The following is a 15,108-nucleotide window of genomic DNA, read 5'->3' as shown; positions in this document are numbered from 1 at the left end:
CTATAGTGTGCATGTTTCTACTAGTCTTGTCCAAGCTGGCATCCTTTGCAGGATGTGTTGTCCATGTATATAGTTGAGGCTGTTAGCATAGATGGTTTCCATTTCAATGCTTCATGCTCAACCAAACATAGTTCAAGAAGATAGAATGCTAGCTTCTCAAGCTAATCCATTGAACCAAACCCAAAAGAGCATTAAATTTATAAAGATACCATTTCTGGAAGATTACAGTTAGAACAAAATAGTGCATGATGCCTCTCATGCAACACATCGAAAATACAATGCATTCCATAACATAATTGAGGCTCAATGCCATTTGAATATTCATCAAAATTTCAAGAAAAGTAGAATACCTGTTCATCAGCCTAAGCAACCTTTAGAAACCTTTTCATGAAAACAAAGGGAGTTGGTACATCCAAATTGAATCTTAATTTGTTGAGCATCAATTTCTCCTGAAGAAAATGAAACATACCATAAACATGAGAAAAGATAACAATTCCAAATATGGATTATTTAAACAATTAGAAATATAAAGCTGGAAATATGGGAGACAAATATGACATAATAATGTGAGAAAACAAAATCTCATCATGGAGGGAAATTCACCACGTGTATAAACATTGTTTGAGATTGTAATCAGTTCCTTAACCTGTAAAGCCCTTAAGGAAAATGAGTTCGAATGTGAAGCCTTATTCTAGATGCCAAATCAAGGGCACAAGAAACAAGTTTTTAGTCAAAACAAATCAATACAAAATTTCAACCTAACAACGAACTTTCCCTTCTGTGATTATTTACTGCCTTGGGAGCCCAAATTTCTACATATTTGGCAGCAACTAGCATGGCAGTCAACCCCACTAGTTGAATATCCTTTCTCGTAATAGCGTACACCACAGAAAGAAATCTATTAATCAGGTTAATCATGAGAAAAAGTGTCTCATCCATTAAATCAAATTTTAGATGCACCTGTAAGTGCAAATTGTTTATGTTAGAAAATTATCAATAGAAAGGTACAAAAGAAATATTATTACAGAAACAGATATATATCGATATGTATTAATCAAGTACATCACAGTCAATAAGTATTTCCCTCATCTTCTCATTGATATCAACTTGGCTTGACATGTAGTTTGACCAGAGATTGTTGTATGCGTGCAATACAACAAACACAACAGACATAATAGAAACAAATTAGACATACAATTATTTATTCAGAGTTGAATCTAAACTATAGACATGGATCAAGGCTCACATCAATGCTTGACCTAATGTCCTCATTCATAAATTATAACCTTCCATGATGCTTAAGTGGGCACTTTAATTCTCCAGTGGAGATATTCATGTATGGCACAGACACACGCTGCTCACATGTAATCACTGCATACTATATGCAATGAAAATCTAGTGTCTGATTAAATTGTTTAAATGAAGTGTATTCTTCCAAGACAAGATGTTGTTATTTCGAATAGAATAAAAACAGTTTGCAAGGCTCCCATGACAAAAGGGACGTACCTCTGTATACCAATAGAAATGGTAAATGTCTTGAACATATTCAACTACAACAAGTTGATTTTCATTATCTTCTTCATCAATGTTGGGCAAGTCCTCTTCCTCTTCCATGAAATCCCGCTCAATGGTTCTAGATGCAAGTTGTTTAATAGAAACCATTGGATGGCAATTGGAGCTATGGATTAGATAAACCCTTCACTTGATTTTGCAAAAGAATAGAGTAAAAATATGTGAATAAAAAGCACCATATACACATGCTAAAATAAGAGCAGTGGACCAAATGCTCCTAACCTCACTTCTGGCAGTTAGTGTTGATGTAAGAGGTCGTGGAAGCCTTGTCTTCATTTTTGATGCATCAGTGATTGGCATTCTGCTTGAGACACCTTTAGCTACAGGTGGGCAGAACCTAGACCTGGATGCATTTGAAGTAGCTTTGCTTGAGATGTCAACATTTGAAGGCTTTGGTGGTCTCCCTAAAGCTGAATTACATTTGCTAGAGAGGTCAGTAGTAGAAGGCCTCCCTAGAGCTGAAGTGTGCTTACTTGAGAGGCCAGCAGTAGAAGACCTCCCTGAAGTTGAAATGTTTTTACCAGAGAGACAATAGTAGAAGGCTTGCGTTGTATCCTGGAACTCGATGGATCATTACTTGAGACCTCAACATTCAAAACCCTGGGCAGTTTTCCTAAAATTGATTCACGTGTATGTAAGGGTTCAACATTAGAAATCCCAGGTGCTTTTCCTGAACCTGCTACGTGCTTGGATTTTGAAACCAAATTTGATCTAATGCTTCCCTTTTCATCTTTGTTCCTCTGTGGCCCCAGTGGCTGAATGGAAGGAAAACAAAACCAACAGATGTAAAATAAATACATGTAAACCATCCCAACTAAATAGGCAAGCAAAGAGCCCTATTATTGACCTCAATATATCCACACATAGTTACTGATTTGAAACAGAGGCCAACGTATAAATCCCAGTGGTAGTGAACTCAAATCACTCACCTCATGTTGCATACTAACATCTAGGGATTGATATATGATAAATAAATCATACAGTTGTTTAATCACACACAATTTATACAACCATGGATGATGTACATACCATGGATGATGACTTTGTTGTAGCACTCGTATTCTTGACATCGACACCAAACCTCCTACACACCCAATTCTAATTTTTAACTCTAGTTGGTAAAAACCCCAATATATCTGCAAAAGACCAGAACATCATATTGGGAAGTTGAATCTACCTTGGCATTTGCTTATCAGCAAGCTGATTCTGCTTCCTAGATTTCATGTGGACATAGAATTACACACCCAAAGCGTCACATACAACATTTTTCTTCATCAACCCCCGCCAGAAGAGGGTTTAAAATGCCTGAATAAGCATATGGCTAGAGAAAAATGCTTGACCAGAGAGGTTAAGCTCACAATCAAAACTTCTTTATAAAACTGAAGTTTCCACTATGTGCTGATAAAACATGAGTACTACATAAGGGTTTTGCAAATTTAAAAAAAATTACATATGTTCTAGGAATGAAAAATCCTGCTTACTCTAGCTTGATCTCATCACCCCCATTGGGTTTTGAAGCATGGCACCTTAGGTTCCCAATGTCTAATAAAACCCTTCTAGGCCTCTTTTCGGCTCGCGTCACCACTACATCACAAAGCATGCATATGACCTCTATCAAATCGATCTTTGTTTTACACTAGTCATATAGAGCCATTGATATTTATATAAACACTAATAAAGATGTATTACATATTTGTTGATATTAGGTTTTGGTATGGGGTTTGGACAACATAATACTGTAAAATACCTTTGCTAGCCATGGGCCTGTTTGGCTTCGCCGCCCTATTTTCGACTCCAATTTTGGTTTGCCGAAAAGAAAAACAAAAAGTATTCAGTAACTATTGAACAATCAAACCCCTCCAAAACTGATAAGGAAGCCATAACTGAGCGCAATCCTGACCTTAAACATAAAATCAAATTGAAATTTAAGAAAATACACCAATACCAGTAGTGAAGAGAGATTTGTTCTTGAGATGGCCAATAGTAGACTTCTTGTAATTGTTTCAGAAGAAAGGCATGATTTGATTATAGCCATCATTTCCTTACATGCTTCTATCATTTCTTTGAATAAGCCCTTGATCACTCCTAGATGCAACTCTAGAGAGATCCAGAGATAGCTCAACAAACCCTTCATATTTGGTAGAAATGATAAATCTTACAAAAGGTGAGGATAAGGCTACAAACAATCTGCCTTGGAGTTATTTTAAATATATATAGATTGATTTCAGAAGAGACCAGAATAGAGGCTTAAATGAGCATCACATTATTCTAGAAACCATAGAGAGATAACACAATAATTTCCTCCAAATTCACTCAGAATATTCCCAAATTTTGTCCACAGAGATGCCATTGAAAATAGTTAGGTTAAATACTACTGAGGTCTACCAAGAAGAGGGCCCAAATGGGTCCCAGAACAGGCCCGAAATTAATACAAAAATGCCTCAGATAGGGGGGTCTCAGAAAGGTCGAGAAGGGCCTTAGGAAAAGGCTAGTTTGTGCCTTAAATGAGCCAAAAGGAAATGCAAGATAGATACGAATTAGCCTCATAAAATAAATTGTTTCATAATGCCCCAAGATCCTTTCAAATTGATTTAGAAGTGCCCAGTAACAAGGGTATGAACTACATGATATTCAAAGTGTGATATTCAAATTTGAGATAATAGAAATATCATTCTCTGTCCCACTTTTGCATACCGCTATCAAACTTCTCAAAATCTAAAATCAATCCTTAATTCCAAAATATAAGAAAACATTGTTCCAGAGATGAAAGAATGTCTGACAAGCATTTTTCCTAAAAGATTTTAGAGAATTGTGATAGAAAAATTCTTGAAAATTAATATCCACATGAATAGTAGAGCAATGTTTGTCATAGACAACAAGAAAAAATGAAACATGCCCAAAATTTCTTGCGTTGAATATGATTAAAGGGGCATGATAATGCATTTGGTTGGTTGAAAACTTGTGTGAGAAGGTTTTTCTTCCACCACTCATTGATTTCATTGGTAAGGCCAACCCCTGGAAACAACCTCAAATTATCAAGGCCATAGTTGTATATTCAAATAAAGAAGAACATATAATCTAGAATCTCCAATTGTGTATTCCATATATCCCAAGTTAAATTAAAATCAAGTTCCTAGCTGATTAATTGTAATGAGTGACTATTATTTTATAGTTTTACCCAACAACACTATATTGGAGATTAAGGATATGGGTGTTGAAACATACCAAGCTTCCTTGGCCAACAAGGCACTGACTCAATCCAAATAATCTTTGATAATGCTCTATGAATCCTACCGTAGAATTATGTTTGCTTCATTACCAATTACAAGATTTAAGTGTACATTCCACAAAATATATAATCCATAACATAAAATACAGTACAGTTCTTCATTCAGAATTTGCAATAAATAAAGTCATAACTGAATACTAATCTTTAAAACTAAATTAAACATGTGGAATACCTGCAAAGTAGTGATTTTCCAACCAATTGTAATCATCCACTGTGGATGCCACCCACGAACTGGGATATGAGATGACAAGGTATGGGAAATTTCACCCACTGCTCTCTCCCTAAATTCACCATTAGAGCTCTACATAGAATTTTACACTATTGCTTGGCCTTTCACGATTATTGTCTTGGTATAGCTACTCCTGTTATTAGCCATCATGTTTGCCATAAAACCTATGTTCTGCATCCTTTGTTGATATGTTTTGGTAACCTCAAAATGTGGCAAAAGTTTGTAGTATTTGTTTATTTTGTTAATCAAACTAAGGTTAGAAGGTCAATCTGTCTCGTATTCTTTAATGTCACAACCAAAGAAGTACAAGTTGTCAGGTGATCAACTTTGTTCTATAGATGCAGCTAATATATTTTTACGCCATTGTAGTTTTAATTACACACTTTGAAATCCCCCCCGAAATCTAACTTAGAGTTAGAGTATCCTTGCCCAAATACATACCCAGAAGTCAGGTCCTAAAAAATAGATTGTTTTTCTAGTGTATAAATACCTGAACTTAAGACAATGGACCCTCTCGTCCTTCGATCGAGTCTAATCCCTCCCATATCCAGAGCACACCGATAGTCGCAGCTAGGAAAAAGTCCTCTTTCAATAATAATAAAACACAATGAAGAGCAGAGGCGCGAAGGCTCTGGTCAGGAAGGTCCTGCGTCAAGCAACCCAGTCAAGTCCTGAGAAACTCGATAGCTAAAGGTTGTTTGGGTTCAAACAAGCAGAAGCAGGTGGGTTGCAGCTCCAAAATTCAACGAGTTCTAGGGTTCAAATGAGCAGAAAGTTGTTAGGGTTCAAACGAGCAGAAGCAGGTGGGTTGCAGCTCCAAAATGCAACTCTTTCCCTCCACCTGTGAAGTTTAGCCTGATTTTTTCCCTCCACTTGGTCAAAAAAATGTAAAAACAATACCTTAGGTTATATATATTATTGTATAGTATATTAAAACCCTTTAGGCCCTCATTATAACCCCAATATATTATTTTGTGATTTTTCCATTTTTAATACCCTAATAGGAACGCATGTGATATAATATTGGTTTATTAGTGATGCCCCGTGACAACACCGTTGAGGATAGTGATGATAGGACGAGATTCGACAATGAGATAGGGAGTGTCAAGGCCCGACATATAATGAGCAATGCCAACCAATTCATCTGGGAAAAATTCAACTTGAAATAATCCACCGACAGAAAGAACGTGGAGGGGATCACTCTGTTTGTGGATAGCATGAGCCCGATTGCCTACAAGAGCAACGATGAAATCCATTTTAGCGTTAAGTAAATTGCCAGTTACCAAGGCGACGTAAAGATTGAGATCATTGGTGTTCTGTACCATGAGGTGGCCTGCATTTGGTAGTGGACGGCATGGGCGGTGCACCATTAGGGTTGATTAAAGGCATTACGGATTATATTCACCTCACCGCGAGGCTTGTCCCGTCGCACTGGTCAAATCCCGGCAGTGGTTACAAGTGGGATGAGGGCGTCAATGTGATTTCCTGCTTTCTAGAGTACGGTGACATTGTTGCCCTTAGTTTTGTTGCCAAGATGAATTTGAAACTGTGCCGATGGATGGGACTTGTTCTTCCGCAATATCCATGGTAAATATCGATAAACTTTGGAAGGATTAGAAGGATATATATGCAACATCATCCTAATTACAGATGAACTTCTTGGACCTCATCTATACTTTAAGGCTAGGTTTAATTTTAGCGGTTTGAGTCGACTTCAATGATAATAACAAATATTGCGTCTCGGAGGTCACACTTTCTCATTGCTTTATAAATGTAAAGTCTGATACAAATAAAAGGTTTCAAAATTAATGTATGGTTCTCATACAAATAAAAAAGATTACTTAATTTACCAGAAGGCCTTAATGGGAGGCCCTTGGTTCTGGGGTGCGGCTGGGCTTTTTCTCACCCCCTGGTTTCCAGACTTCGACCCTTCTACAGCAGTCATCACCAAGCTTCCTATTTGGGTCAGGCTCCCGAATCTTCCGGCTCATCTATGGCATACATCTGTTTTCTTAGCCATTGTAGATACTTTAGGATGCTACCTGGCTACAGACACCTCAAGAAAGGAAAGTGGTCTTTACACCTACGACAGACTTTGTGCAGAAATAGATATCAGCAAAGGACTACCGGATCAGATTAATCTTAAGATTGGAGATTTCTACTAGACTCAAACCTTGGATTACAAGAACACAGCCTTCCGATGCCGCCATTGCCATCAAACGGGGCACCTCCAAAGTACATGTACTCAATTCCTCGATAAAAAGAAGAATCTGAATCACAAACCCAAATCCAAGCGTTGGAATCCTTGTGAGCCTCCCCGTTCAATGTACAATCTAGATTTCTCTAGTTTGGATGAGGAGGAAACTGAAGCTGTTTTGTAGAATGATAAGGATACTGAAGCAGATGTGCAGAATGATTTGATTCTGATGGACACTCCCTTGGGTGCTCCAGCAGTCCCCTCTGACCCTCAGTTTTCTCAGAAACGTTCTCATTTTTCTTCATCCTCAGATTCTGATAAGGATATTCCGCCGCCAGTGCAGAATAGTCTACAGCGTGTCATGGCTCAGCCAAACTCCAGTGGTTGGGTCAAAGTAAACAAGAAAAAAGGAAAAAAATGTCATGTGGTTGCAAATGACCCCTAGGGGTAGTTCTCTTAGTTGAGTTCTTTCTTTTTGTTCTCCTTTGTTTTCTTTAGCCCTTTCATGGATTGTCTCTAAGGCGCGAGGTGGATAGCGTATCACTTGTGGCTCCCTTGCTTTTCTGCTTCGCTTGCATGCAAGCTTGATTGTACTATACTTTTCTTATCTTAATAGAATTAGTCTTTATTCAAAAAAAAAAAAAAAAAAAATTACTTAATTAATTAATAGTTGGGAAGGAATTTTAAAATTAAATTATAAGCGACCCATCAGGCAAAAACTTCAGCTCTTATCAGATTAATGTTGAGAGTGATAATAGCAGTTCTCATTATTGTTATTGGTCTTATCAATCTGGTAATATAACAATTGGTTAAGACTTAAGCAAATTAAATTAATTTTATAAATTTATGAAAATATTAATAATATTTTATAAATTATTTTTTATAAATTCTTTGAAAATTATTTATTAGGAACGAATGAAGTGAATATTGATATTACAATAATAATAATTTAAACCATTTGAAGTTTTTGTTTTTTTCCTTTGTTAGGTTTTAATATTGTTATTGGTTAAGTTACGTAAAGAAAATTACTTATTTAAAATTTTGGTGTTTTTTGGTTTTAAATATTTAAAATTTAATATTATATATTTTAATTGGTTTAAAATTATGAAATGAAAATATATTTTTGTATAAATGGAAGATTGTTGAAAAAAAATAAAAAATATAACAAAAATGTACAAATAAAAATATACAAGTTGTCATTTGCGAAAAACATTATTTCATGCTAACTATTCTATGGTTTAGTTTTTGTCTAAATTTGTTGATATAATTTTTAGTAGATTTATGTTTCTTTTATTATTTAAATTCTATGCATAAATTAATTCAATATCCTTAAAAATCTCTAAAGTACTTGAATTGTGAATATTACAATGCTTAAACTTGCAATTTAGACAAAATCCTAATTTAAAAGTGAATATTACAATGTTCAAACTTGCAATTTAGACAAATCTTGAATTGAGAATTGATAGCTTAATGATCTGTCACAAGCCACCATCATACAACCGACTTGCATTCTACATTATGTTATCGAATATAGTATTTACAAGTTCTAATATTTACGCCGTAAGGCATTTCCTTTGAGATGAAATCCCCTTTGGTCCTCATTGTCCTCGCTATGGACCGTCAGATCAAGTTTTAGACGATTGCAATGTTTCCCTCCATTTGATCTGATAATTGACTTCTTGTTGCTTAACTAATTTGCTCATTAATTTTTCAGTTCGACCATAGCCTATGGGTACACCATCTCTGCAATTCATAACACTTTTAGGAGGTTCACGACCAAGGATAATGTGAAGTAAAGCTTTCCTTGCAATTACTTTGACAAAAATATGCATTGAGCCCTTTCCCTCCTTTCTTTTTGGTTTATCCCGCATCGAGAAACTAATATTTGCTGGATTTCTTTGCCTGCGGTAATTTGTCACTTGGAATTTCTAAGTTTGGAGGGAAAACCAATTCGGAACCAAGTCTAAGGTTTTTCTTGCAATTACTTTGACAAAAAAAAGCAATGAACCCTTTCCCTCCTTTGTTTTCTGGTTAAACCCGCATCGACAAACTAAAATTTGTCAAATTTGTTTGTGAAGGGTAATCAATCTGGGTCTACAATACGTGAATTGGTGCCTTCAACTGGGTTACAACAAGAATTTCTATGAGAAAAATGGCCAAGTGAATAGTAAGTCAAAATTGTTACACACAACTGCCCCTCTTTCACTTGATAGATTGGATACCAAGCTACTACAAACCTGTCAAACATGATGAAAAATGTAGAAATTTTGAATAATATGACACATATTCAATAGAGATTATCCTGATCATACAATTTAAGCGGAACATGTATAATACATAATCTCCTCTACGTTGATCATCAATTTACAGAAGCAGAAACATCCACAGGCACACATAGAAGCATCAATCAAACTCATAAACACAGTATGTATCCCGGGGAAAGCATCTCGCTAAAAACCCCACACTATCTGTATATTATTTTGATTGAATCATGTAACAATACAAAGCATAATACTTCTCACAAGTATCTCCACCTGTTACACACAATACAGCTCAGATTTGATCTCCAAATCTATCCCACTGCTTGCCTGCCTCCACTGCTCAATACCTGCTCAAGAACTGATGAGAATTGCTTCCCAAACTCGATTTTCACCTGCAAAATAGTCACTCACTCTTTGTGGACGTGAGCAAAGGCTAAAATGCGGGCCAAATACGTGAGCAAACTCATTGGCATACTCAATCCTTTGATTGTGCAAGATCTGGTGCACAACTATAGTCACAACTGATAGCAATCTGATTCTCTACCACCTGTCCCTGTTGAACTGAACATGCACTGACATGCAACTGAGTTAACTGATGTATTCTTTAGTTTTATTATGAGTTAATAATTAGTTTAACAACTCATCATTAGTCTATCTGCAGTTAGACTAACTACAACCAGTTTAACTAAGTTAAACTGAACACAACTCCATCAACTATACCTCCAGTCCACTAAACTCAACTCACTTGAGTTCTAACTGAAGTCATGCATGCAACAACTCAACTGACTCATAAGAAAAACGAATTTCCTTCTGACAGCTGCATGTGCCACTTCCGTAGCTCAAACTGAAGTGCTCCAAGAGAATAAGATTAAGTTTATAGTCCAAATATTATTGTGAGATAATAATATTTGACTTTTCTATTTTTGACAGCCAGTCTAAAAATAGACTTGATCACTCACACTGTGATCACTCACACTTTCATCAAAAATAGAAGTCCATCTATTTTCCCAACTTGATCAATCATCCATAAACATAGACATGATCCATATGTCTAAAAATAGACTTGCGCCAAAAATAGCCTGCGGGCCCACTTAGTGAAGGCGACTCTTTTCACTAAGCTCCATCATCTTGTTGCAATCTCAACACTCCCTCTCGACAAGATATGGATTATCAGCAACCCCTATCCTGCCTCGGTGGTACTCGAATTTGCTCCTGGTGAGAGCCTTCGTCAGAATATCAGCATCCTGATCCTCCGTTGGAATGTACGAAAGTAACATGATCCTCCGCTGCACACAATCTCTGATATGATGGTACCTGATGTGCTTGGACCCGAAAAACCCAACCAGGATCATCCTCATCCACAAGATCTCTGCTTCCTGCTGTACCATGAAACTACTGTCGATCCGATACTGAAGACCCCTCCTGATGTGCTCTTTCTGTCCATTGGGCTCCCTGCCCAATCTGCATCTGTGAAGCCACATAGCTTCACCTCATCCTCCTGTCTGTACCACAAACCATATCCCGATGTGCCTCTCAAGTAGCGCAATACATGCTTGCCCGCCTTCCAGAAGAGCTTGGTAGGCTTAACCATAGCTTGTGAAAGCTGGTTAACTGCATAGCATATATCAGGTCGTGTATTGACCAAATACATCAGCGACCCCACCAACTGTCGATAAACAGTGGCATCCACTTCTTCTCCCGAAGTGGCATCCTCCTTCCTCCAACCTCCAGGAAGAGGAGTATCAACAGGCTTGCAGCCATGCATGTTGAACTTCTCCAGTATCTCCTGAGCATACTTGCCCTAAGAAACAAACAGTCCACCACTGCGCTGCCATATTTCCAATCCTAGGAAATAGTGAAGGAGGCCCAAATCCTTCATCTCAAACTCTGTAGCAAGATCCTTCTTGCATGACAGTATCAACAGCTCATCACCCGTTAGAATCAAATCATCAACATACAGTACAATGATAAGCAACTTACCCTCCACCACAATCTGGTATAGGTTCGGATCCGCCTCGCTCTTGGAGAATCCAAGTCCTGTGAAATAGCTGTCTATCCGTGTGTACCAAGCACGTGGTGCTTGCTTCAACCCATACAGCGCTCTCTTGAGCCTGCACACATGCGACTCGCTGCTGAAGACTTCAAAGCCTTCGGGTTGCTCAATGTACACCTCCTCCTCAATGACTCCGTTGAGGAACGCAGTCTTCACATCCATCTGATGAATGTGCCATCCCATCCGCGCTGAGAGAGCAAGAATCGTCCGTATGGAAGAATACCTTGCAACAGGTGCAAAGGTCTCCTCATAATCGATCCCCTCAATCTGTGAAAAGCCTCGGGCAACAAATCTTGCCTTTTACTTCTCCACACTCCCGTCAGCTGCCTGCTTAACTTTGTAGATCCATCTCGAACCTACCACTGATTTCCCTTCCGGTCTAGGAACAATCTCCCATGCACTGTTTCTGACAATAGAATCATACTCTTCCACCATGGCGTCTACCCATGCGGGATCCTCCACAGCTTCCTCGAAAGAGGATGGCTCAGTCACAACACACTTGCTCATAAGAGCCATGTATCCAGTGTACCGATCAGGTGACTGTCTCTGCCTGTGTTGGGCTGTAGGTGGTCCTACAACTTTCTCTGCATCTTGAGCCAGTCGCTCAGCTTCTGTCAAGCGCTTTCGCCCTCTGATGGTTGGCGCTGCATGAGTGGTCTCTTCCACTCCATGAACCTCGTCCTGTGGCTGATCCACGTCCTGAAGCTCATCCTTAGGAACTAATAGCTCCTCATCTGCATGCAAGTGTAGCTCCCTCTCAAGCGAACACTTCATGGCTTTCTCCTCCTGAAATTTTATATCCCGTCGCACAACAGTTTTACCACTATCTGGCAAATACACACGATAGTTGTGGGGCGTATCAGTGTACCCCACAAATATCCCAACCTCTGCAGTCGGTTCCAACTTCTTTCTGGCATCCTTCGTCACATGCATGTAAACGTTAGCACCAAAAATCCTCAAATGAGAAAGATCAGGCTTCTTACTAGAATAAGCCTCCTCGGGTGTACTCATGCCAAGTATCCTATGAGGACAACGGTTCTGCACATAAACTGCTGTATTGCATGCTTCCGCCCAAAAGTGAAGGGGTAGGCCCTGATCATGCAACATTGCCCGTGCAGCACCCACAATCGTTCTGTTCTTCCGCTCAGCTACCCCGTTCTGCTGTGGGTTATGGGGAGCTATGAGCTCTCTACGAATCCCTTCTGCCTTGCAGAAATCCTTGAACTCGTCTGAGATGTATTCACCACCATTATCGCTCCTAAGAGCCTTCACCTTCTTCCCCGACTCCTTCTCGACCAGTGCTTTGAATTCACAGAACTTTGAATATGTCTCGCTCTTCTTCTGCATGAAGAAGATCCAGCACTTACGAGAGAAATCATCAACAAAAATCACATAATACCTGTGTTTTGATGTCGAAGCAACTAAGAAAGGTCCACACACGTCTGTGTGAATTCTCTCAAGGATCGTCGTGGCGCGACTATCCTTCTCGTGAAAGGTGGCTTTCACAAACTTCCCCAAAGTACACCCCTTGCATTGATCTGACTGCGCAAGTGTGCCTTTAGGAAGCCCTGTAGTGATCTGCTGCAGTATCTTCAAGGCTCCATGGTGAAGGTGACCCAATCTCCTGTCCCACAACTCGCCATAATCCCGGCTCACCAATCCTTCTGCCTTGCCTGCCATTGCTGTGCATCCATCTACATGCAACTGATAAAGGTTCCTCACTCGAACCCCTATCTTCCGGGTCTCACCAGTTGTCTTGCTGCGCAGGAAGGCCTTTCCCTCGCTGAAAACAACATCATACCCCTTGTCTTCTAACATCGCCACTGAGATGAGATTCTTCTTCAATCCTGGAACATGCATGACTTCCTTCAATACAAAGGGTTTACCAGACTCCCTCTCAAAGGAAATGGTACCGATACCGGTCGCACTGTATCTACCATCATCGCCCATCTCGATCTGCACTCCAAGATCTTTGTCCTCCAGATCAGAGAACAAATCTCTATCTCCCGTCATGTGAAAAGACGCACCACTGTCCAGAAACCACACTGATCCCATCACACTTGAAACCAAGCATGCGATCAATGAAAAATCAAGCTCAAACTGAGAAGCTAAAGCCTCTCCCCCTGCAGATCCAGCAGCTTGCTTGTTCTTCTTCTTCTGCGGACAATTTGTGGCATAGTGTCCATGCTGGTGACAGTGAAAACACTTCACCTTGGACATATCCTGCTTCTTGCCTTTCGCACCAGACTGAGAAGCTTTCTTGCTCTTCCCTTTCTTTGCTTTGGCAGCCAAAGCACAATTCTCTTCATCAGCTCCCTTTGACGAAGATCCGTCCCTGGTACTCCGCCTGATCTCCTCCTGCACAAGATCTGACCATAGTCTTTCCCATCCTGGCAACTTCTCCCGACCATTGACAGAGTCCTGATAGGAATGCCAACTCTTCGGAAGACCAAGGAGAGCCAAGCTCACCAAGTCCTCATCATCGACAGTAACCCCCACACTTCCCAGCTCATCTCGACACTGAGTGAACTTCGTGAGATACTTGGGAATACTGTCTCCCTTCTCGCATTTGATGTTTCTGAGTTTATCTTTGAGCGCCAGCTTCCTCTGATCGCTCTTGCTTTGGAATAATTCTGTTAATGATTTCCACATCAAATATGGAGTAGCCTTTCCATGGAGGCTGGACACAATGTGATCCTTCACGCCCTCCAACAGAATTCTTCGACATTTTGCGATCTTCTTTTGCCAAGCATCAGCTTGAGTAGCATCAGTAGGCTTTGGGATATCTGTATCTATGAATTCCTTCAGCCCGTTATCATCCAATACTGCCTCCATCCTGTCCTTCCATGCAATATAGTTTGAGCTGCCCTCAAGAGCATACTCCAATCGCAATCCGTTGAAAGACATTGCTGCGTTGTCACCAAGAAAACACTGCTGCAAATTCGAATTCCACCAGCAACCAACTCAACTGCTTCCGATCAACCCTCGCTTGATATCCTGTAAAAATCTCTTCTACAAATCAAGCTGCTCTGATACCATGTAGAAATTTTGAATAATATGACACATATTCAATAGAGATTATCCTGATCATACAATTTAAGCGGAACATGTATAATACATAATCTCCTCTACGTTGATCATCAATTTACAGAAGCAGAAACATCCACAGGCACACATAGAAGCATCAATCAAACTCATAAACACAGTATGTATCCCGGGGAAAGCATCTCGCTAAAAACCCCACACTATCTGTATATTATTTTGATTGAATCATGTAACAATACAAAGCATAATACTTCTCACAAGTATCTCCACCTGTTACACACAATACAGCTCAGATTTGATCTCCAAATCTATCCCACTGCTTGCCTGCCTCCACTGCTCAATACCTGCTCAAGAACTGATGAGAATTGCTTCCCAAACTCGATTTTCACCTGCAAAATAGTCACTCACTCTTTGTGGACGTGAGCAATTGCTAAAATGCGGGCCAAATACGTGAGCAAACTC

General features: G+C 39.4%; 1 long non-coding RNA gene and 1 pseudogene across 1 annotated transcript; both read right to left on the bottom strand.

Annotated features, from left to right (window-relative positions):
• Window positions 1–753: 753 nt before the first annotated feature.
• Window positions 754–1,662, bottom strand: LOC149251985 (cyclin-B2-2 pseudogene; annotated as a pseudogene).
• Window positions 1,663–2,218: 556 nt separating this feature from the next.
• LOC149251984 (uncharacterized) lies at window positions 2,219–2,794 on the bottom strand. The gene is made up of 3 exons (XR_016266035.1): window positions 2,750–2,794; window positions 2,602–2,656; window positions 2,219–2,327 (listed from the first exon to the last, which is right to left on the bottom strand). It is a non-coding gene; the product is annotated as an uncharacterized LOC149251984 (long non-coding RNA).
• Window positions 2,795–15,108: the final 12,314 nt, after the last annotated feature.

This window comes from Pinus tabuliformis, chromosome 7 (genome assembly GCF_031772625.1).
Source record: "Pinus tabuliformis cultivar Carrire ecotype Pingquan chromosome 7, CPIR1, whole genome shotgun sequence".
NCBI classification, from domain to species: domain Eukaryota; kingdom Viridiplantae; phylum Streptophyta; class Pinopsida; order Pinales; family Pinaceae; genus Pinus; species Pinus tabuliformis.
This window is presented reverse-complemented; position numbering and strand designations above follow the sequence as displayed.